Source organism: Durio zibethinus, chromosome 10 (assembly GCF_047325235.1).
Source record: "Durio zibethinus cultivar Kanyao isolate XHJ-2024 chromosome 10, ASM4732523v1, whole genome shotgun sequence".
Lineage (NCBI taxonomy): Eukaryota > Viridiplantae > Streptophyta > Magnoliopsida > Malvales > Malvaceae > Durio > Durio zibethinus.
In genome coordinates this window covers 6654607-6665881 of record NC_143171.1, presented here as the reverse complement: position 1 = coordinate 6665881, position 11275 = coordinate 6654607, and positions in this window count along the sequence as shown.

Below are 11275 nucleotides of genomic sequence, written 5' to 3'. Positions count from 1 at the left end.
GCGAAAACTTTTGGCCAAAATGCAAAAAAAAAAAAAAATGATGTGGACGGCTTATAATATTGACGTATGGATGACCTTAAAAATCGATACATAACATCTAATAAATGTATTTTATTTTATTTTATATATTTTTAATTTAAAAATAATTCAAAAAACTAAATTGATTATATTTATGTTTTTATTATTAACCTTATATCATTCTAAATTCAATTCATATTAAAATTACTAAAATTTTAAAAATTTCTTAATTTGACAAATTAAATCAATCAATATATAATTAATAAATTAATAAATACTACAATTACAATTATAAAATAATTAATTCAATAATAAATTATTTGATATATTTATATTTAATTAAATATAGTATCAGTAATTAATGTATTTCATGTGTAAATATATAAACAAATATAAATTCAAAAACTAAATTGATTATATTTATGTTTTTATTATTGATTTTAAATCACTCTCAATTCAATTCATATTAAAAGTATTAAAATTTTAAAATTTTCTTAATTTGACAAATTAAATCAATCAATATATAATTAATAAATTAATAAATACTATAATTACAATTATAAAATAGTTGTTTCTCTAATTAATTATTTGATACATTTATATTTGATTAAATATAATATTCATTTGAGTAATTGATGTATTTCATGATGTATTTCATGTGTAAATATATAAAGTAAATATATCAAATTAATTCTCCATAAATAAATTAATAGAATAAAATATTTTATTAATTTATATTTGATTGATACATTTATATTTCATTAAATATTATTTCATTTGATTTTCTTATATAAATATATAAAAGCCAAAGATTTTGTCAAAAATAGAAAAAATCATATGTAAACGGCTTAAAATGTTGACATGTTAATGGTTTTAAAAAGCATCATGTGACATTTAATAAATGTATTTTATTTTATTCAATACATTTTTAATTTAAAAATAATTCAAAATACTAAATTGATTATATTTATATTTTTATTATCAACCTTAAATAACTCTCAATTCAATTTATACTGAAAGTATTAAAATTTTAAAAATTTTAATTTGACAAATTAAATCAATCAATATATAATTAATAAATACTACAATTACAATTATAAAATAGTTGATTCTCTAATCAATTATTTGATACATTTATATTTGATTAAATATAATATCCAATAATTAATGTATTTCATATGTAAATATATAAAGCAAATATCATTCAAAAAAACTAAATTGATTATATTTATGTTTTAATTAGTGATTTTAAATCACTCTCAATTCAATTCCTATTAAAAGTATTAAAATTTTAAAAATTTCTTAATTTGATAAATTAAATCAATCAATATATAATTAATAAATTAATAAATACTACAATTATAATTATAAATAATTGATTCTCTAATTAATTATTTGATACATTTATATTTGATTAAGTATAATATCCATTTGAGTAATTAATGTATTTCATGATGTATTTCAAGTGTAAATATATAAAGTAAATATATCAAATTAATTCTTCAAAATTAAATTAATGGAATAAAATATCTTATTAATTTATATTTGATTGATACATTTATATTTCATTAAATATGATTTCATTTGATTTTCTTATATAAATATATAAAAGCCAAAGCTTTTGGCAAAAATGAAAAAAATCCTATGTGGATGGCTTAAAATGTTGATATGTGAATTGTTTTAAAAATCATCACGCTACACATGATAAATATATTTTATTTTATTTAAAAATAACTCAAAAAACTAAATTAATTATATTTTTATTTTTATTATTAATCTTAAATCACTCTCAATTCAATTCATATTAAAAAGTACTAAATTTTTAAAAATTTCATAATTTGACAAATTAAATCAATCAATATATAATTAATAAATTAATAAATACTACAATTACAATTATAAAATAGTTGATTCTCTAATCAATTATTTGATACATTTATATTTGATTAAATATAGTATTCAGTAATTGATGTATTTTATGTGTAAATATATAAAGCAAATATAATTTAAAAAACTAGATTGATTATATTTTATATTGATTTTAAATCACTCTCAATTCAATTCATATTAAAAGTATTAAAATTTTAAAATTTTCTTAAATTGACAAATTTAATCAATCAATATATAATTAATAAATTAATAAATACTATAATTATAATTATAAAATAATTGATTTTCTAATTAATTATTTAATACATTTTATATTTGATTAAATATAGTATCCATTTGAATAATTGATGTATTTCATAATGTATGTAAATATATAAAGCAAATATATCAAATTAATTATTCATAATTAAATTAATGGAATAAAATATTTTATGAATTTATATTTGATTAATACATTTACATTTCATTAAATATGATTTCATTTGATAAAATATTAATCCATGTTGATTTTATTTGTTTTCATTTGTAATATTTTATAATTTTATTATTTAATATTAATGCACGACGATTTAATTAAAATTTAATTTGTTTCATTGCCATTATTAAATATAATAAATTTAATTTTTTTATTATTCTAAATTAAAAGATCTTTAAATGTTAATGATAGAATAAAATATTTCAATATCAATCAACTTATTATTGTTAGACCATTATTCACTTGTAAATTTTATTATTTCAATATTAACTTTAATAATTTAAAATTATCTTATTAATTGACTATATTTATGCTTTTATTATTCACTTTAAATCACTCTTAATTCAATTCATATTAAAAGTATTAAAAATTTAAAAATTTCTTAATTTAACAAATTAAATAAATCAATATATAATTAATTAATAATTTAATAACTACTACAATTAGAATTATAAAATAATTGATTCTCTAATAAATTATTTGATATATTTATATTTGATTAAATATAGTATCTATTTGAATAATCGATGTATTTTCTGTGTAAATATAGAAAGTAAATATATCAAATTAATTCTCCATAATTAAATTAATGGAATAAATTTTATTAATTTATATTTGATTGATAGATTTATATTTCATTAAATATGACTTCATTTGATTTCATTTAGCAAAATACTAATGCACATTTGATTTCATTTGATAAAATATTAATGCACTTAGATTTCATTTGATTTCATTGGTAACGTTTTATAATTTTAAAATCTAGATATTAATGCACATTAATTTAATAAAAATTTATTTTATTTTATTGTCTTTATTAGATAAAATAAATTTATTTTATTTTATTGTTCTAAATTAAGTGATATCTAAATCTTAATGGCCAAATAAAATCTTTTAATATTAATCAACTTGCTATTGTTAGACCATTATTCACTTACTATTTTTATTATTTCAATATTAACTTTCATAATTTAAAATTATCTTATTAATTAACCTACAATACACTTTTTGTATAAGTAGCTTTAAGTTAAGCATAATGCATCTTTGATCACATTTCACTAATTTTATATTTTTTGATCATTAATTAACTCTACTTCAAATTTTCTCTAATTTTCACTTTGCATCGTTTCTTGGTCTCTACTACTAAAAGGTTATTCTCTTTTTATACTAATATTTTTATATTTCTTTAGCTATGATATTAGCTTTCTTTTTTTAATATTTTTTTATTGATTATTGATTTAAAGATAATTTGATATATATAGGGAAAGTCTTTCAGCAGTAGAGTCACTATCATAAAAGTTGATATCACTTTTGGTTGATACCATATGCCATATAGGTGTAACAAGAAAACTATTTGAAATTGATGGGAAATTTCAATATTATTCATGCACGGTTGATGTCCCTAATCCAACTTCAAGGTAACTTGTATTTATATTTATATTTGAAACATAAAAAAAATTATTATTCTATCATGAGAATAAAAGTATTTTAAATTATTATATTATATTTATAATTATAGAATTTTACCTTTTTTATAGGTACAAGTTAAATATTGAGGCATATGATAATTTTGAAAAGATGATATTCATATAGTTCAATATAGAAGCTAATGATTTAATTAATAGATATATTAATGATCTTTATGAAATATCTGTTTAGGTGCTGAGTTAAAGTTTGTTTTAATAGTATTTAATATTCAAATTAATTAAATGTTATATTTATACTTATGATTTAGCAAAATGAAGATTATAAAATCTAAGAGATATTTGAAGATTTTTTAGATAAAATTTACGTGTTCGAGATAAGAGCAACTATGTATAATCTTAAGACAAATAGTACTAAACTTATAGTGAATAAGATGTATGATTATGATCCTAAGGTTGAATGTAAAAAATTATTGGAAGAGATAAGTATAAATTTATTATAATGATTATATTTGTTATAAAGTTATATATTTTAGATTATAACTCAATTGTTGTAAAATTATAGATTATTGTTTTATCTATCTCTTCACCTCTATCTATGAAATCTATTAACTCATAAAGTAAAATGATACCTACTTCAAAGATAGCTAGAAATATTGGAGAAATAATTGTTGTATCTTTGCTACAACAACAACTTATGAAAGAATTTCTTATGAAAAAATTTTGTATATGAGATTGATTTTAAGGAAGAAATTTTTAATTTCTTGAAATTGAAAATATTATTGTCTTTTGTTTAGAGATTATTTGGATTTAATAAAAGAAAAATAAATATTTTAACTAATCATATCAAATGGCCTTATATTAAAAAATTTAAAAATATTTTTTAAATATTAAATATTAAAAAAAATAGATAGCAAAAAAAAAAAGGAGTCAAATAACTTAATACATAACATAACTACATGATTTTAATATCAAGTAAGTCAAAAAATATTTAAAAAATTATTATTAAATATATAAAAAAAATACGTGGCATATTATTGGTATCAAGTAGATCTTACAAAAAAATAAAATTTAAAAAATCTCTATTAAATATTTTTAAATTTGATAAAAGAAAAAGTTAAAATGGGTAAAAAAAAGTTTGATATAGGTGAATTTCAAATATAAAAAATAAAATATTTCAATAAAACATATATTTTTAAAAATTTAAAAAATATTTAATTAAAAATTAAAAAAAAAAAAGAAAAAAAGAAAAACCTGAAAATGACACATGATAGCTTAAAGAGACGTTTCGTTTGACTATATATTACTTAATTGGGTCCTACAAAAGAAAATAAAATCTAATAAGATCTTTGTTAAATATTTTTTAAAATGGAAAAAGTTAAAAAGGATAAAAAAAATTTTGGTACGAGTAAGTTTCACATATAAAAAATATAATATTTTTAAAAATATATATTTTATAATTTTTAAAAAATATTTATTAAATATAATATTTTAAAAGAAAAAGCAAAACATTTAAAACATAAGCTTGATACGTGGTTGGTTAAAAAATGACACTGTGTCTCGTAGAGTAAAGCAAATGATCGATTCCATTAATTTGGTGGTAAAAATTAAAAAATCGACTACATCGACTTTATTTATTGAAAAACTAAATCAATTGACTAATAAAATGAAAAATAAAATTAAACGAATTAATTTGTATTCCATTTAAATGGATAATAAAATTAATTGTGATGAAATTAAAAATAATGATAATATTGAGATTAATTATTGTAATCATAAGATTGAGTATTGTAATAATAAAATTAAAATTAATGATAAAATATATATATTTGGATGTAAATCTAATAATAGCAATGAGATAAAATAAAATTGATTATTAGGGTCATTAATCTAAAATTGAATTAAAAATTTATTTTGATGCATATTTTAATTTCATTTAACATTTAAAATATAAAAAAGTAATTACTTAATGGTGCAAATAGACAAAAAATAATGAGTAGAAATAAAATATCATTTTTAATGTTCACTAAGAATTATTTTAATCTTAATAAAACTGTATACTTATGAGTAAAATTTAATTAAAAAATATTAGTGGGAACAAAGGTGTCCAAAGTGAGGTGCACTGCCACTTTCCTCAACAGTGAAAAATTATAAGCTCACTAGTGCCACACGCACAACTAAAACACAGCTTTGCTATCTGAAACAACTAACTGTGGTGCAATTGCACCAAAAAGTGACTCCATCGCACCATAACGTGGTTGCAATTCAATCCATATGGAGTCTTAGGTTGGTATGTTTCATTGATTTCACTTAGAGAAATGCCACTAGATTAAAATCTACTAGGATATTCTTTTAAAAGGACAACTAAATGCCTTTAAAATTTAGCTTGAAACATGAATTGCTATGTATTTTTAAGAGTAAAAAAAACAAGATATTTCTCAACTATGAAAATACATAAAACCATAATTAATTTGAAATAGACAAAAAAGAACTAAAAAATAGGGATTAAAAAAAAAACAAATGTAGGAAAATGAAATAGAATACATACGTAACAAAAAGAGATGTTAAAAAAAAAAAAATTCTAAGGGCCAAGAGTTTACAGTAGAGGCAGAACCTCGTTAGAGGCCTCCATAAAATTTTGCGAACCCTTAAATGCTAATGCTAGGGGTAGTTAAATGAGGAGCTATTTAAATATTTGTTACATTAATAAGCCTAGTCATAATAGTTTAAAAAACTGGCAGCTTATGGTAATAAATTTTTAACTTTCTTAACTTTTTAAATTTTCATAATTTATTATTCATAAAAAAAAGAAGAAATTGGCTCTAGTATTTCTCATTCTTTCATATGATAGCATGATGTATTTCTTTACGTGAACAGGTGTTGAAAGACAATCGCATAAGCAATTGTTTCTAGTATTCATCAGCCCTTTAATATATATATATACATATATATATATACATCATAATTATTTTATATATTTAAATTTAATTTAATTAGCTCTCACATTAAAATTGTTATTTTTAATTTTTAATTTAAGTTTAACAATTATAATTTATAACAAATTAAAATCACAGTATTATTTATATATTTATTATATCTTCAATCATTATTCATGAACTCTTAAAAATAATAGATTTATAATAAAAATTAAGTAAGGATTGTGTAAATTTAAAAGAAAAACAAAATAACTTTCTAGTTTTCTCAACAAGATTGCAACTTTTCATCCAAATACTAAAGGTTTTTTTTTTTTAGTTAGCACTTATCTTTTCATATCTTTGTGACTTTTTAATTTTTTCCTATTTGATAAAATTTCAAATGAATTATGTTAATTGATCGAAATCCTTTTTTTTTTTTTAAGTATTTATGTTTGATACATATGTAATAAACATGAACATAGAGATTTGACAATCTAAAAAAAAAACCTTTAAAAAAATTAGTTTATTCTTGTTGAACACATATTATATCTTACAGTTATTCTTGAATTTAAATAACATAACAAATAAACATATATATATATATATATATAATTTTACTTGGCCTCCTCACGATCAGATATCAAGATCTGCTACTGGTTTACAAGTCGAATTTTGCCACCAAAAGCAATGTTGATGAAGATGGCACCAACCATAGACAAGAAATGACTAGCCTCAATTGCTTAGAAACTTGTTGAAAAAAGCCGTAACAAATTAACCCGAGAAAATTAGAATAAATAAAAGGAATTCTCTCTTCTTTGTAAGTGAAAAATTAAAAGAACCTTTAAAAGTTTCTCATGAATAAACAAGGCTACCATGATTGCTGTCAAAGAAGGCAACATGCTTTTGTAGAATGTTTTGGTCAATAGCTATAGGTTTCCTTGCATCATCAACTCCTTGAAAATCTTTTGATGACAAAGAAAAAGCGATGTATCAAAAATACCTTTTTGAAAATCTTTTGACAGTGGAGCTCGAGTAGCAACGAGAGAGCGTGAGGGAGAAAGAGAGTAAAATTAGGGATTTAGATTTTAGGATTTCCTGAATGATTATTGGGTAGGGGTAAATGGGTAATTCATTAATTAGAAAAATCAAAATAATTCAAATGTAAAATAATATTTTTATTAAATATTTAATTATAAAATTTTGATTTTTTAGGTCAGTTCGATCTGTAAGATTCAAAACAGCAAATCAACCAAATGAGCCGTCTAAACGAAATCCAAAACTAATTTAATCTTTCAAACAAAAAAAATCAAACCCATTTAATTTAATGACCAGTTTTTAAGCAGTTTAGTCCAATTTACTCTTACTTATGCTCTCCTCTAGTGTGCTGTATGTGACCAAAATTTTATTGTTAGATATTTTCAATGTAATATTCTAATATAAAAAGAGTATAAGATTATTTTATCTTATTTTATTATATCTAATATCTAATATAAAACAAATATATAACAATCAAAATCTTTAAAAAAATGCCTTTATATTATTAACATGTGAACGATCTCAAACCATCATTATGTGTCATTTAATAAATGTATTTTATTTTATTTTACATATTTTAATTTAAAAATAATTTCATATGCTTAATTGGATTAATTTTTAATGTAAAAAATAAATTTATTTGGGTTAGATTAATTGCCTTATTCATTATTCTTGCCTAATATAAATAAGTTTCAATTCATTATTTATACTATATATTAAAGTTGTCCCAAGTTACACTAATTAAGAGATTTGTAAAAGTGGTGCATAATTTTAAGCCAACAAAAATGTGATAGAAAGGATGATTTGGGGGTTAGTTGGGTTGGTTTTGACTTTTAGCATATGTTTTGGGTTTAATTGATTCATTTAGTTTTTTAGAGGTTGTTTAGACTTTATCTAACTTTAAATGAGGTATCTAAGACATTAATAATTTTGTTTAGGGTTAATTTAGGTTTTTGACTTATATTTAATGGGATAATTTAAACCTTTTAAACTATTGGTTCATGTTAAGATTTTAAAAAGGGAATTTTTTACACCCATAAATGCTCTCTACACCCATTTACTTATTACACCCAACATTTAAAATCCTAAAATTATTTTTTACTCATTACACCTATAATTTGTAAATATTATTTACCCTAAACATCTCTCCACCCTTCATATCTCTCACACCCATTTCACCATAAAATTGATTCACCCTAAATCTTTCAAACCCTAAACCCAAAAAATCGACCTAAAATCATTAAGTTTCAAAATTAATCAAGTCATCAAACTTTAATTTAAAAGTAATTTGTCTTTTATTTTTTTTGATTAGTGAAGTTACCTTTGATTTTGTTCAATTTTGCTTAAATATTGTTTGTGAAATTGTAAGTTTTGAAAATGTAAATTTAGAAGCTTTTAAATTTCTAAAATTAACTAAAATCAAACAAAATCAAAGTCAAATGACATCGTCAAACGCTCTAAACTTTCTAAATAGGAAAGGGAAGTCAAAAGTTTGGAGGCAACACTTGCATAGAGTCTACCAATAAAGGACGTTCATCAAATTTCTAAATTTCTCAATAATGCATATTCAAAAAATTTAAAAACCTTCCGAAAATACATATTTGGAAAATTTAAAGGCCTTCCAAAAATGCATTTTCGAAAAGCTTTTGAAAATACATATTTGGATAATTTAAAAATTTTCTGGATATGTATTTTCAAAATATCTTTAAATTTTTTAGATATGCATTTTCAAAAGACTGTCAAACTTTTTGGATATATATATATATATATATGTAAATACACTATAAACCAAGAATTACTTAGAGGTAAAAAATAATTTTAATAAAGATAATTAAGTAATTTTATTAATGGGTATGTTTATCATGAAAAAAATTATTTTTTATAGGTACAAATGTTTTAAAAAAATGCATTTAGAAGTTTTGTTTTAGAAATGTCAAGACAATCGTTTTTTTTTTTTTCTTCATTTAAAAGTATTTTGGTGAGTTAATATGCTCAAATCATTAGAGACCTTTGTAGAAGGTTGAATATTTTCATTTAAATTATGAATAATTAAATTTATGCGATGATGGAATTTCTCTCCAACTTTGAATAAAGATGTTCATGAGTCGAATCAAGTCGGATTCAGGCCGAGCTCATACTTAATACTATTAGCTTATATACTTGTCAAAGTTTAGTTCGGCTTGAAATTTTGGGTTTCAAAACTTTCCCAAGCCTAGCTCAAATTAAAAAAAAAATATCAAGTCTATCATTTAAACTTTCTTTATATAGTAAAAAGTTTATAAAAAATGTGATTAAATTAAGTTTAATGAAATTATATTTAATTCACATATATATATAAATTAAAAATAAAAATTATATATATAAAAAATAAAAATTAAAATTAAGTTTAATAAAATATATAATTTTTATTTTTAATTTATATATAGGTGAATAAATTTATATATAATTCACATATATATATAAATAAAAAATTTATTTATATGTGAATTTGGACTTGGTTAGGTCGAGTTCAGGTTTTAAATTTTTTATTCAACGCTCAACCCGAAAGTTAAACGAGCCTAAAAATTATGTCCAAATCATTTTAACGAATTTTAATTTTTTGTCTAAATCTTTTTAAAACTTGGACCGACCTTTAGGTTTGGACAAATAGCCTAACTCTTGAACAAATCTAACTTTGAATCTTTATTTTATTTTTCTCCTAATTGTTCATTTGTCTTTCTTTCTAATGAAAGTTTAGCTTCCGTGTGTATAAGATAAAGCTGTTTTTGGTGAATAAATATATATTCTATACACTAAAATATTATTAGCAGATTTAGTTTTTATTTTTTTCATGTAAAATAAAGATTATTAGCTATTAATAAAATAAATTTGTTTGATATTCAATGATCATTTTGTGATCAAATAATGTAAATGTTCAAAATACTTTAAATATTTTAATTTAATGTACTAACTTTTGGTCATTCTTTAATCTCTAAAATTTTAACATTATATTACTTTTCTTTGAATGTCATCATATTCATAAATTAAGTTTCTTTCATTGCTTATTATGCTTCTACAACAACATGCAAGAATTACTTAGTTTTTATTAGAGGTGGCAAAATGGGTCAAATGGGTTGACACAGCATGATCCTATCTTTGGCATGGTATTATAATGGGTTGGGCTAACCCAACAATATATATATATATATATATAGATCGTGCCAGAAATGATTTTTATTAAAAACTTCTTGACCTAATGTGGTCCATAACTCGATAATAATATTAGTCGTGTCGTGCTAGCCCATAGATCATCAAATAGTTTTTTAAAACATGGTGAGTTTTTTCTTATATATATTTTTTATTTTAGTGACATATTATGAAAAAATTGGAGACATGATTTATATGGTTTGTCTTAAAATGTCTACATTTATAGGAAAAAGGAAAGTTTTTCACTATGAATAAATAAATTTTACAAAGATTAATTAATTAAAAAATAATAAATTTTACAAGTTTTTTTGCTAATGATATAAATTATTATT